Source organism: Capricornis sumatraensis, chromosome 10, assembly GCF_032405125.1.
Source record: "Capricornis sumatraensis isolate serow.1 chromosome 10, serow.2, whole genome shotgun sequence".
Taxonomy (NCBI): domain Eukaryota; kingdom Metazoa; phylum Chordata; class Mammalia; order Artiodactyla; family Bovidae; genus Capricornis; species Capricornis sumatraensis.
In genome coordinates, this window is record NC_091078.1 from 41,773,719 (window position 1) to 41,788,123 (window position 14,405).

At 41.5% G+C, this 14,405-nt stretch overlaps 1 protein-coding gene and 1 pseudogene across 1 annotated transcript in view; both read left to right on the forward strand.

Annotated features, from left to right (window-relative positions):
* FMN2 (formin 2) overlaps nt 1-14,405 on the forward strand; it is a 350,878-nt gene that overhangs the window by 213,374 nt on the left and 123,099 nt on the right. The window lies entirely within an intron of this gene.
* LOC138087210 (heterogeneous nuclear ribonucleoprotein A1-like) lies at nt 1,652-2,772 on the forward strand (annotated as a pseudogene).

Genomic DNA, 14,405 nt, shown 5'->3' on the forward strand with positions numbered 1-14,405 from the left:
TTTGATGATGCTCTCAAGTGGTCCTGGTCAACTTATAATGGCTGGCCACTATACTTTTCATCTTCAAGGCTCTTATCTCCTTTGCAATGCTTCTTGAACCACCATTGAACTGTATTAGCAGTTCCTGGGCCAAATGAGTTGTTGATGTTATAAGTTGTCTGCACTGATTTATAACCCATTATTTACTCAATAGGAAAATCACTCGAATTTGCTTTCTGTCTAACATCATTTCCCTAGTCTAAAATAAGTACAAAATAAGCAGCAAGTAATAAGTCATTAGCAAAAAAATAAAGTGAAAAATGTACATTAATATGATGTGTATATATATATTCATAACCATAATTTATTTAAGAAAAATAAGATAAACATAACCACATTCATTTAAGAATGTATTCTAATACCAAATGGCAAATTTCAACAGTGCAAAACTTCAGTTACTTTTGTATGTGTGTGTAGCGGAGTTTTATTACAGTGAAGAGGGGCAGAGAAAGCTTTAACAGACATCAGAAGGGGTTGGAGAGTGCCCCCTCGCTAGTCTTCAGCAAGGAAGCTATATACTTTTTAAATTAGTTATTACAATAAATCAAAAGAATGTCTCAAGGTTGTAAAAATTTTACCAGACCCATTCTCACAATTTACATTTTAAAATAACAAACAGGATTAGTCAGAAGGTTTTCAGGAAGGAGAAACTGTCCTCAAGCAGTTACATATATGTTGTTATATAATCTTTAGTACACAGTTTAAGCTGAGTTGTGTTGTTGCTTAACCATCAGTTCAGGGCTTAAAGGAAAAAAAGTTTTATGTGACTAAGACTAAGGAATGTAAAGAAAAAAAAAAAAAGAACATTTGTCCTTTCCTCTTCCTTGAGAATTCCAGACCCCTCTCCCCTCCTCAGGGACCCTGGATTTTGTAGCAACCTGCCTAAAAATTGACTCTCTCATTCCCCCCTTTTCTGTTATGAACATTATGTTGCCAAGGGAAAGGGGTGTCATTTTCATTCCATAACTACTTCCTGCTGTGATGGGGTGCTATCCCTAAATTGTTGAGGCAATGTATTCTCTTAACCCTCATATTGAGGGTCTCCAATCCAGGGGCCCCAAATAATAGTTGAAGGAGGCTGTGGCACTCTAGTAGCCTGGACAACCATTTGTAACTTAAAAGCTTTCACACTGTTAGAAACAAATTCAGTTACATAGTTATAGATGCAGAGAGCAAACAGTAAAAACAGAATAGTTAGAATTATTATGATTAAGATACTTTTCTACCATGGGGGGCTAGTTAACATTTCCCAAAGTGAGGTGACTGAGGCTTCAGGAGAATCCATAGCCTGAATCATCTTGTTCATGTGTTTAGTAAAGTGAGTAACATTAGTACTCACAGTACATCATGAGAAATGCTGGGCTGGAAGAAGCACAAGCTGGAATCAAGATTGCCAGGAGAAATATCAATAACCTCATGTATGCAGATGATACCACCCTTATGGCAGAAAGTGAAGAAGAACTAAAGAGCCTCTTGATGAAAGGGAAAGAAGAGAGTGAAAAAGTTAGCTTAAAACTCAACATTCAGAGATACGTTTGTGAGGTTACTCCTTTCTGCCCGTGGACGCCGCGGAGAAAGCATCGTTGAAGTCTTCCTTGCCTCCACTGCCGTCATGTCTAAATCAGAGTCTCCCAAAGAGCCCGAACAGCTGCAGAAGCTCTTCATCGGAGGACTGAGCTTTGAAACAACCGATGAGAGTCTGAGGAGCCGTTTTCAGCAATGGAGAATGCTCACAGACTGTGTGGTAATGAGGGATCCAAACACCAAGCGCTCCAGAGGCTTCGGGTTTGTCATATACGCCACGGTGGAGGAGGTGGATGCGCTCATGAATGCAAGGCCACACAAGGTGGACGGAAGAGTTGTGGAACCAAAGAGGGCCGTCTCAAGAGAAGCTTCTCAAAGACCTGGTGCCCACTTAACTGTGAAAAAGATTTTTATCGGTGGCATTAAAGAAGACACTGAAGAACATCACCTGAGAGATTATTTTTAACAGTATGGGAAAATTGAAGTAATTGAAATCATGACTGACCGAGGCAGTGGCAAAAAGAGAGGCTTTGCTTTTGTAACCTTTGATGACCATGACTCTGTAGACAAGATTGTCATTCAGAAATACCACACTGTGAATGGCCACAACTGTGAAGTAAGAAAAGCCCTATCTAAGCAAGAGATGGCTAGTGCTTCAGCCAGCCAGAGAGGTCGAAGTGGTTCTGGAAACTTTGGTGGTGGTCGTGGAGGTGGTTTTGGTGGGAATGACAACTTTGGTCGTGGAGGAAACTTCAGTGGTCGAGGTGGCTTTGGTGGCAGCCGTGGTGGTGGCAGATATGGTGGCAGTGGGGATGGATATAATGGATTTGGTAATGACGGAAGCAATTTTGGAGGTGGCGGAAGCTACAATGATTTTGGCAATTACAACAATCAGTCTTCAAATTTTGGACCCATGAAAGGAAGAAACTTTGGAGGAAGAAGTTCTGGCCCCTATGGTGGTGGAGGCCAATACTTTGCCAAACCACAAAACCAAGGTGGCTGTGGTGGCTCCAGCAGCAGCAGTAGCTATGGCAGTGGCAGAAGGTTTTAATTACTGCCAGGAAACAAAGCTTAGCAGGAGAGGAGAGCCAGAGAAGTGACAGGGAAGCTACAGGTTACAACAGATTTGTGAACTCAGCCAAGCACAGTGGTGGCAGGGCCTAGCTGCTACAAAGAAGACATGTTTTAGACAATACTCATGTGTATGGGCAAAAAACTCGAGGACTATACGTGTGGCTAATTGTATAACAGGTTATTTTAGTTTCTGTTCTGTGGAAAGTGTAAAGCATTCTAACAAAGGGTTTTAATGTAGATTTTTTTTTTTGCTCCCATGCTGTTGATTGCTAAATGTAATAGTCTGATCATGACGCTGAATAACTGTCTTTTTTTTTTTTAATGTGCTGTGTAAAGTTAGTCTACTCTGAAGCCACTTTGGTAAACTACCCCAACAGTGTGAAGTTAGAATTCCTTCAGGGTGATGCCAGGTTCATTTGAAATTTATTTACAGCCTGCTTGGTGGAGAAGCTGTTGTCTTCAGAACCTTGGTGTAGTTGAACTGACAGTTACTGTGTTGTGACCTGGAGTTCACCATTAAAAGGATCACCCATGCAAAGTCATGGAGTTTTTTTTTATTTTTATTTTTTGGTTATTAATGATTGTTGGCACATCCTATGCAATATATCTAAATTGAATTATGGTACCAGATAAAGTTATAGATGGGAATGAAGCTTGTGTATCATCCATTATCATGTGTAATCAATAAAAGATTTAATACGCCCCCCCCAAAAAAAAACCTCAACATTCAGAAAACAGATCATGGCATCTGGTCCCATTACTTCATGGCAAATAGATGGGAAAACAATGGAAGCAATGAGAGACTTTATTTGGGGGGGCTCCAAAATCACTGCCAGAGAAGGCAATGGCACCCCACTCCAGTATTCTTGCCTGGAAAATCCCATGGACAGAGGAGCCTGGTAGGCTGCAGTCCATGGAGTCACTAAGGGTCGGACACGACTGAGCAACTTCACTTTCACTTTTCACTTTCATGCATTGGAGAAGGAAATGGCAACCCAATCCAGTGTTCTTGCCTGGAGAATCCCAGGGACGAGGGAGCCTGGTGGGCTGCCATCTATGGGGTCGCAGAGTTGGACACTACTGAAGTGACTTAGCAGTAGCAAAATCACTGCATGGTAACTGCAGCTGTGAAACTAAAAGATGCTTGCTCCTTGAAAGAAAAGTTATGACCAACCTAGACAACATATTAAAAAGCAGAGGCATTACTTTGTCAACAAAGGTCCATCTGATCAAGGCTATGGTTTTTCCAGTGGTCATGTATGGATGTGAGAGTTGGGCTATAAAGAAAGCTGAGCACTGAAGAATTGATGCTTCTGAACTGTGGCGTTGGAGAAGACTCTTGAGAGTCCCTTGGACTACAAGGAGATCCAACCAAGCCATCCCAAAGGAAATAAGTCCTGAGTGTTCATTGGAAGGACTGATGTTGAAGCTGAAACTCCAATACTTTGGCCACCTGATGCGAAGAGCTGACTCATTTGAAAAGACCCTGATGCTGGGAAAGATTGAGGACAGAAGAAGGGGACAACTGAGGATGAGATGGTTGGATGGCATCATCGACTCAATGGACATGAGTTTGGGTGAACTCCGGGAGTTGGTGATGGACGGAGGCCTGGCGTGCTGCAGTTTATGGAGTCACAGAGTCGGACATGACTGAGCGACTGAACTGAACTCGTATATATGTACAACATTGGGTATGAATAATAGCACAAGTTCCTCCCTGTGAGGCTGTTAGAATATCTAAAGCCAATCTGTTTTGTAAAATCACCTTTCTCATTTGTATTTGTTCAGCATTAAGGGGTGAAATAGCTTTTTGAGAATCTCGTAAATCCTGTTGAGTACAGTTATTCAGAGCATCAACTTGTAGCATAATATCTGTAGTTCCTAGAGAGGGAATGAATATTGCACCCATATAATCATACCAGTGAAATACAGACCTTGCCTAGCGAGTTTTACATTTGGCAGATTAGCAGGCTTCTCTGGAAGCTGTGAAGATATGAAGCCCTGAGTAAAAGGTAAACCTCGGGTGCATCTTCCTATCCAGCAAGGGGAAGCCATCCCCATAGGTAAGAGCCACATATCCAGTAAGTCCTGTTTGGGGCAAACCAGCATGTCTCAGATATCCAGTCCCAATCAGTCTGGCCAGGCAAAGGGAGGACCTGAACTGGGATTGGATAACACAGGAATGATTACATTGCATATTTCTTGAGGCAAAAATACCAATTGTTTCCAATCATTATAATTATGTTGTTGGTTAACTTCTGGGGATGACTGTTTTTGTTCCCAGCATATGGGAATGTTAGATAGTAGGCATCTCTTTTCAGGAGTTAGCCATATGACCTCATCCCATATTTGATAAATATCAGGTAGGAAACCACCAGATATAGACCCATTTACCTTCTATGTGCAGAAAAATAGTCATTAAACTGAAATAAAAGTAAAAGTGAAAGTGAAGTCGCTCAGTTGTGTCCGACTGTTTGTGACCCTGTGGACTATAGCCCACTGGGCTCCTCTGTCCGGGATTCTCCAGGCAAGAATACTGGAATGGGTTGCCATTTCCTTCTCCAGGGGATCTTCCCGTCTCAGGGATCAAAACCAGGTCTCCTGCATTGCAGGCAGACGCTTTACCCTCTGAGCCACCAGGGAAGCCAAACCGAAATAATGTATAATCAAAGTTGAAAGTCACATTATGTGCATAGTCCCTGAGTGTGTAGTCGTTTGAGTCCCAATTTATTGTCAGAAGGTCTAGAATCTGTACTTTGGATGGGCCCTGAGCCCCAGAAACTATCAGTACAAAGTTCAGTTTGTTGGGTCAGGCAGGTACCTTTGTAAGCTTCCCAGGTGGCCCTAGTGGTAAAGAACCTGCCGGGCAGTGCAGAAGAAGTAAGAGACCCAAATTCAGTCCCTGGGTTGGGAAGATCCCCTGGAGGAGGGCATGGCAACCCACTCCAGTATTCTTGCCTGGAGAATTCCATGGACAGAGGGGTCTGGTGGGCTACAGTCCATGGGGTCGCAAAGAGTCAGACATGACTGAAGCGACTGAGCACAAACGCAGATACTCTCAGGGCAGAGGCAGGCTGTGAGCTGGCTCATCTCTGAAGGTTATCTCCTGCGTTTTGATTAAAATGCTAGTTCCTATCTTGTCGGCTCTTTGAAGCCTTTAAGATAGTTTTCAAATATATTTTGTTGAGCATTTTTAATTGTTCTCAATGGGAGGATTCCTTTAAATAATCCAGTATTGTTCTCAAAAATTGGTATTATGAGAGTAGCTATAGACTTGCAATTTAGTGAAAATAAACTGAATTTTCTGTATAACTTTTGATCCATAAGGTGTCAGTGCGGTATTCACAACTCTCAGGTCCATTTTCGTAGATAACGTTAGCTGTAAAAGAATTCTGAATTTCATAAGGCTCAGCTTTATCCTCCCAGCCCCTAGTCTCACTGCTGGGTAGAGTATCCGCGTGGTTTATCATCCAGGGTGCGATACTTCTGAGAATGGAAGGGGTGCCATTAATAATGCTGCTTGGAAGTGGACGTTTTCCAGGCACACAGGTAGTAGGGTCAGACAAAGCAATTTCTGATCTAATTCTCTCTTGTTTAGATATTTATTAAACCAACGTTTATTGCCCACCAGGAACACAAGAGTTTGAAAAGCCTGCTCTGTAACCCTGAGGTTTCCTGGCTGTCTGTACTTAGAGATCCTCTCACCAGTATCTTTTCTGAAAGATTTGCTCTGTGCCAACGCAGTCACATCACAGAGCAAGGGATCTGTTGCCCTCAGTCTGCACAAGACACTGGAAACCCAGTACAGCCAGGCCCACACGCACCCAGGCTGTTAGGGACAGAGCCTCCTTAAGGACCCCAGCTGTGGACTGCTGCATGGGGCTCTCATGCTCTTGTGCATCTCTAAAAAGTTTCATCTCATCCACAGGCCTGTGTGCCTTTCATGTCACCAGTAGACGCCCGTTTCAGATGTTAGTGTGGCGGGTATGTCTGAAGACCTTGCAAGAGCTGCCTCTGGAGCATGGCTTTTCTTACGGGAGTGCCACCAGTCACATGGGGGCCCAGGCGCTGAAGTGTTAACTGCTCACCTACCCTCTTCCACTCCCTTGGTGCACACGTCAGCAGTGATTACAGATACAGTGGTGAGACACACCTAAGAAAGTGTGTAAAGATCCCTCACAGGGAAGTGTGTGTCACTGTCCCTCCAGGACACTGACCCCTGGTTCCTTCCCTCCTTGTCCTGCCTTTCCCGTATAAAGCCAGTTGGTATTGTTGGCACAAGGGCAATGAATACTAACGTATGTCGTTGAAATTTCTATCGCATTTAAATGTGATTTATGTAAAACTGCATAGTATTCCATCAGCAATATAGTTGATAAGGTAAATGAAACATGGTTATTTTTATTATTTGGTCTCTAAGCTTAATGATTGCTTTTCAAACACTTTTTTATTTTTTAAAAAATGTAGTTAAGGATACCTTATAAGGACAATAACATGCTTTTAGATTTAAACCAGAAATTCCTGTGACATCTGTCTATTTCTTTTTTTTTTTTTTTTACTTTGTTTTTTTTTTTTTTTTTTTTTAAATTTTAAAATCTTTAATTCTTACATGTGTACCCAAACATGAAACCCCCTCCCACCTCCCTCCCCATAACATCTCTGTGGGTGATCCCCATGCACCAGCCCCAATCATGCTGTATCCTGCGTCAGACATAGACTGGCGATTCAATTCTTACATGATAGTATACATGTTAGAATGCCATTCTCCCAAATCATCCCGCCCTCTCCCTCTCTCTCTGAGTCCAAAAGTCCGTTATACACAGCTGTGTCTGTTTTCCTGTCTTGCATACAGGGTCGTCATTGCCATCTTTCTAAATTCCATATATATGTGTTAGTATACTGTATTGGTGTTTTTCTTTCTGGCTTACTTCACTCTGTATAATCGGCTCCAGTTTCATCCATCTCATCAGAACTGATTCAAATGAATTCTTTTTAACGGCTGAGTAATACTCCATCGTGTATATGTACCAAAGCTTCCTTATCCATTCATCTGCTGATGGACATCTAGGTTGTTTCCATGTCCTGGCTATTATAAACAGTGCTGCGATGAACATTGGGGTACACGTGTCTCTTTCAATTCTGGTTTTCTCGGTGTGTATACCCAGCAGTGGGATTGCTGGGTCATAAGGTAGTTCTATTTGCAATTTTTTAAGGAATCTCCACACTGTTCTCCATAGTGGCTGTACTAGTTTGCATTCCCACCAACAGTGTATCTTCATTGGATCCTGTGTTGTGGATGTTTTGATATTCGCTCGGTTGACCCGTTTAAAGGGGCTCAGGGCTAAGGAGCCTCATCCTGACCATTGTATAGGAAGGAATTGCCTGAGGTTGCAGGTGCTTAAAAAGGTTGGTGGGAATGCAAACTAGTACAGCCACTATGGAGAACAGTGTGGAGATTCCTTAAAAAACGAAATAGAACTGCCTTATGACCTAGCAATCCCACCACTGGGCATACACACTGAGGAAACCAGAATTGAAAGAGACACGTGTCCCCCAGTGTTCATCGCAGCACTGTTTATAATAGCCAGGACATGGAAGCAACCTAGGTGCCCATAGCAGACGAATGGATAAGAAAGCTGTGGTACATATACACAATGGAGTATTACTCAGCCATTAAAAAGAATACATTTGAATCTGTTCTAATGAGGTGGATGAAACTGGAGCCTATTATACAGAGTGAAGTAAGCCAGAAAGAAAAACACCAATATAGTATACTAACGCATATATATGGAATTTAGAAAGATGGTAACAATAACCCTGTATGCGAGACAGCAAAAGAGAGACAGATGTATAGAACAGTCTTTTGGACTCTGTGGGAGAGGGAGAGGGTGGGATGATTTGGGAGAATGGCATTGAAACATGTATAATATCATATAAGAAACAAATCACCAGTCCAGTTTCGATGCAGGATACAGGATGTTTGGGGCTGGTGTACTGGTATGACCCAGAGGGATGGTATGGAGAGGGAGGTGGGAGGGGGTTTCAGGATGGTGAACACGTGTACACCCGTGGCAGATTCATGTTGATGAATGCAAAACCAACACAATATTGTAAAGTAATTAGCCTCCAATTAAAATAAATAAATTTAAATTTAAAAAAAAGGAGCAGAATAGAAAACCTAAAAAAAAAGAAAAGAAAAAAATGGTAATTGCTTCTGACAAACAGGAGATATATTCTAAAATCTTTCATAATCAAATCTTTTTGTTAGTATCCAAAGATATGGAATTAGTATTGAATTTTACACTCCCACCCCATTGTTACTGATGGTTGTCTAAAATGGTCCAGTTAATTTCTCTTTTGCAGGGAAGAGAATTGCAGCTTATAGATCAAGCGTATCTGAGGCTTCCCCTTAATAATGACACCCGTCCATCAGACTCCTTGTTCAGTGTTGTCTATAGTTGTTAGCTTGTCTCAGAGTGAGGACCTCTGTTATCTAATAAAATGCAAAAACAGAACTGGCAGGAGAACATAATACTTTTGGCCACCAATATGGAATTTTAAAACTTTGGAGAATATCAATTTAGTAAATTTGGTCTCTTGCTTTAAGGGTCATTTTATATATTGCCCTGTTTGCTTATTGATTCTATTTCTTAGAGAAAAGAAATTGTGGGTTTCTTTCTCACATCTGTGAGTTAAGAGAGGAAAAATTTTTTTAAAATAAGTAATTAATGGAGTTGCTCATTCTTGATGGAACCAAGCAAGGATAAAGAAAAAAAATTTTATATAAAAAGCAATCTAAGCTATGACTATCAATGAACTGAAGCATATTGTGATTATTTATGAGTCTGGTGGTACCTCTAGATGGAATTTCCTGTGCCCCCCTTTTAGGAACCAGTTGCTCAGAGAGTATGTAGGGAAACACAGAGTATCTCCCTGGTGTGGTCCTTGGGGATGCCTGCTTTCCTTTTGGCTAACCATCTAAACACATTTCTTCTTAGCATCTCTGCTTCCCTGGGTTTCCCTCCGCTTTCTGGTGTAGTCTAGCACCATTGGGGACATGGGTTCTGGGACCAGGCAGGCCCCCTGTTTTCTATTATGGATGGAATGTTCACTCCCCTCCTCTCCATTCCTACACTGAAGTCCTAACTTTCAATGTGATGGTATCCAGAGGTGGGGCCTTTGGGATTAATCAGGTTGAGGTGAGGTCAAGAGGCTGGAGCCCCCATCATGGGATTAGTATCCTAATAAGAGGAGGGAAAACCAGGACTCTGCCAGTCAGCAAGAGAATTAACCCCAGTTCCAGTCTCTGGAACTCTGAAAACTGAATTCCTATTGTTTAAACCATCCAGTCTAAGGCAGATTTGAAGCTCAGCTCTGCCACTGGTTAGGTGGGTAAATCTGGGCAAATGTCTTCCTCATCTCTGTTCCTCAATTTTCTCATTAGTAAAAATGGCTGTAAATGAGTTATTTCCTATAAATATGTGCATGTGCACTCACATGCAAGCACACACACAAGCACACATAGATATTCAGACGCATATTCACACATGCATGCTCATTGGTGCACACACACACAGAATACCCTTCCTTCATTCCTTAGGGAATGAGCTGTGTTTTCCAGGGGTGGGAGTATTTGAAACTCCAGCTGGCCACTCATGGAGGAGGGAGAGTGTAAAGGTTTTATTCCTCCTTCCTTGCTCTGAGCGGTTCCACTACAAACGTTGCCTGGGAGACAGCCTTGTGATGGAATTCTTAAGTGAGAAATGAGAGGGGAGAGATGGGAGTTCAAGTTCAGGGGGAATGTAAATGAGGCAAATTTGTTTGTCCTTAGCTTGGGTTTTCCATCACTATTACTGAAACACTGAGTTAGTACTGGGTTGTGTCCTTTTCTGTTTCCTGAATGAAGACAGATATGAGAGTTATGTGTAACAGCAACTCTTCAAAGTTGGCTGTGTGGTTTTTGGCTCAGATGGTAGATAATCCACCTACAGTGCAGAAGTGAATTGAAGTCGCTCAGTCGTGTCCAACTTTTTGTGACCCCATGGACTGTAGCCCACCAGACTCCTCTGTCCATGGGATTCTCCAGGCAAGGATACTGGAGTGGGTTGCCATTTCCTTCTCTAGGGGATCGTCCCGACCCAGGGATCGAACCCAGGTCTCCCACATTGCAGGCAGACGCTTTAACCTCTGAGCCACCAGGGAAGCCCTGGTGCAGTTTGTTTGGCTCTTGAAAGGCTGGGATGTCCTGTAACCATGTGCTTTCTCATCACCATCTCTGTGTTGTGTGTCATCACACCCCACACGCATTGCCGGTGGGTACTGGAGGCAGGGAACATGGCAGTGCGGAGGGGTTAGGCTTTGGTGGTAGGGTGAACCTTGGTGATGGGTGTGAGCAGAATCTAAGTACATGGACAGATGATTCTGTTTCTTGCTTTGACGTACTATTTCCCTGAAAGGTGAACTAGTTTCTAGCTTTGAGGGTAAAGTATGAGAACACTTAAAAATGAGGAAATGCCCTTTCTAAACTGCCAGAACTGTGTAGGATGTTTTGTGGTGACTCTATCCCTGAGTGTTCTGGTAGCTACTGGTGGAGCAGTTCTTTTACCCCTCTGCCTGCCACTGAATAATAGTTTTCTTATGAAACTGTGTTACAGTTGCATTCTTAACCTTTCTTAAAGTAACGAAGTATGTCAAAAATGATGCTTTTCTTCTTCCATCTTTAATATTAAAATGGATGCACAAAAACTCACCAATTTTGATGTTTTTTTTAATGCACACTGATATGACAATATAGAATACAATCTAAGAAAATGATTTCAAATGAAGTTAAGGACAACTAAGTGCTACTGGAGCCATCTTATAGAAAAAAATCGAATGGACTTTTTGGCCAACCCAATATATTGGCACACAGGTTAAGGTAGGGGAAATTTAGTCACTGAAAATTAAAAATGCATCAAAAATAAATAAAACTTCAGTTCAGTTGCTCAGTCATGTCCAACTCTTTGTGACACCGTGGACTGAAGCACACCAGGCCTCCCTGTCCATCACCAACTCCTAGAGCTTACTCAAACTCATGTCCATTGAGTCAGTGATACCATCCAACTATTTCATCCTCTGTCATCCCCTTCTCCTCCTGCCTTCAATCTTTCCCAGCATCAGGGTCTTTTCAAATGAGTCGATTCTTTGCATCAGGTGTCCAAAGTATTGGAGTTTCAGCTTCATCATCAGTACTTCCAATGAATATTCAGGACTGATTTCCTTTAGGATGGACTGGTTGGATCTCCTTGCAATCCAAGGGACTCCTAAGAGCCTTCTCCAACACCACAGTTCAAAAGCATCAATTCTTCAGCACTCAGCTTTCTGTATAGTCCAACTCTCACATCCATACCTGACTACTGGAAAAACCATAGCTTTGACTAGATGGACCTTCGTTGGCAAAGTGATGTCTCTGCTTTTGAATATGTTGTCTAGGTTGGTCGTAGCTTTTCTTCCAAAGAGCAAGCATCTTTTAATTTCCTGGCTGCAGTCACCATCTGCAGTGATTTTGGAGCCCAAGAAAATAAAGTCTGTCACTGTTTCCACTGTTTATCCATCTATTTGCCATGAAGTGATGGGACCAGATGCCATGATCTTAGTTTTTTTAATGTTGAGTTTTAAGCCAACTTTTTCACTCTCCTCTTTCACTTTCATCAAGAGGCTCTTTAGTTCTTCGCTTTCTGCCATAAGGGTGGTGTCATCTGCATACCTGAGGTTATTGATATTTCTCCCAGCAATCTTGATTCCAGCTTGTGCTTCATCTAGCTCAGCGTTTCTTGTGATGTACTCTGCGTATAAGTTAAATAAGCAGGGTGACAATATACAGCCTTGATGTACTCCTTTCCCTATTTGGAACCAGTTTGTTGTTCCATGTCCAGTTCTAACTGTTGCTTCCTGACCTGCATACAGGTTTCTCAAGAGGCAGATCAGGTGGTCAGATATTCCCATCTCTTGAAGAATTTTCCAGTTTGTTGTTATCCACACATTCAAAGGCTTTGGCATAGGCAATAAAGCAGAAGTAGATGCTTTTCTGGAACTCTCTTGCTTTTTCAGTGATCCATCGGATGTTGGCAATTTGATCTCCTGTTCCTCTGTCTTTTCTAAATCCATCTTGAACATCTGGAAGTTCATGGTTCATGTACTGTTGGAGCCTGGCTTAGAGAATTTTGAGCATTCCTTTGCTAGTGTGTGAGCTGAGTGTAACTGTGCAGTAGTTTGAGCATTCTTTGGCATTGCCTTTCTTTGGGATCAGAATAAAACTGACCTTTTCCAGTCCTGTGGCCACTGCTGAGTTTTCCAAATTTTCTGGCATATTGAGTGCAGCACTTTCACGGCATCATCTTTTAGGATTTGAAATAGTTCAAATGGAACCCATCATCTGGCACTAGCTTTGTTCATAGCGATGCTTCTTAAGGCCCACTTGACTTCACATTCCAGGATGTCTGGCTCTAGGTGAGTGATCACACCATCATGATTATCTGGGTTGTGAAGATCTTTTTTGTATAGTTCTTCTGTGTATTCTTGCCACCTCTTCTTAATATCTTCTGCTTCTAAATAAAACCTAGCTATAACAAAATATTTTAGAAAGGTTGAAGTATGAAGAGAAGTGAAATTAGGCCCAACACATGTGAATCAAAAAAGCAAGAGTTATGATCTTGATATGTGACAACTTAAAATTCGGGCCAGGAACATTATGTGAACAACAACAAAACAATGAAAACATATTCTTAATACTAACAGCTATAATTCACAATGAAATTATAATAGATTTGAATTTATGTCCCTCTAAATACAGATGCAACTACATAAGAAAGAAACTACGTAGTACTTACAAGGAGAGACAAGCACAAGAGTAACTTTAAACCACTTTGGTCAAAACAGATCAAGAGGAAAAATACGAATAAGGATTTAGAATATATAAACAGAAAAGATTATATCTTATAGTTATATACTATGTAGTTATATCCTGTCTTCTCAAGGTACATGAACTATTTATGACTATTGACTATTAAGTTGCAACAAAAATGTCAAACAATGTCATAACACAAACTTATTTCCTCATCTCATACCGTAAACTGTTAATGGATTAAAAAAATACAGCTGTGAACTTATAACCTATGATGGAGAAAATCAAAGTTTACACACTTAAACTTGGCATGTTCCTTTCATTGTATTACAGATGGTTTTGACTAAAAACCTGGGTCTCACAAAAACGTTTTCCAAAATATTTAAATGTACAGAAATCTAAAGAACACACATATTTATCATGATCCACTTGGAATAATTGTGTGGTTTACTCAACATGTCGTTAATATGTATAAAATGTGGTGGGCTGGTTATGTGTGTGTTAAGTCATGCTTGGTCATTTGTTCAGTTATGAAGGTTTTCTGTTTTCTCTGTTGATATATATATATATTTGTATGTAAGAGTTAGTTTGATGGCTCATTGTCCAGAGGAATAAAATAACCGATAATCATGGAGGACATTAGGATTTCTCTTATGTGATTTCTTTTAACTAATTAATTTGACTGCCTCAGGTCTCAGGTGCAATGGATGGAACCTTTAGTGCATCATGCAGGATCTCTTATTGCAGCTCACAGACTCTAGTGGTGGCGCATGGCACCGCTCAGTAGCTGCAGCTTAGTTGCAGTGCGTGGCATATGAGACTTTAGTTCCTGGATCAAGGATCAAACTCATGTCCCCTGCATTGGCAGGTGGATTCTTTACCACTG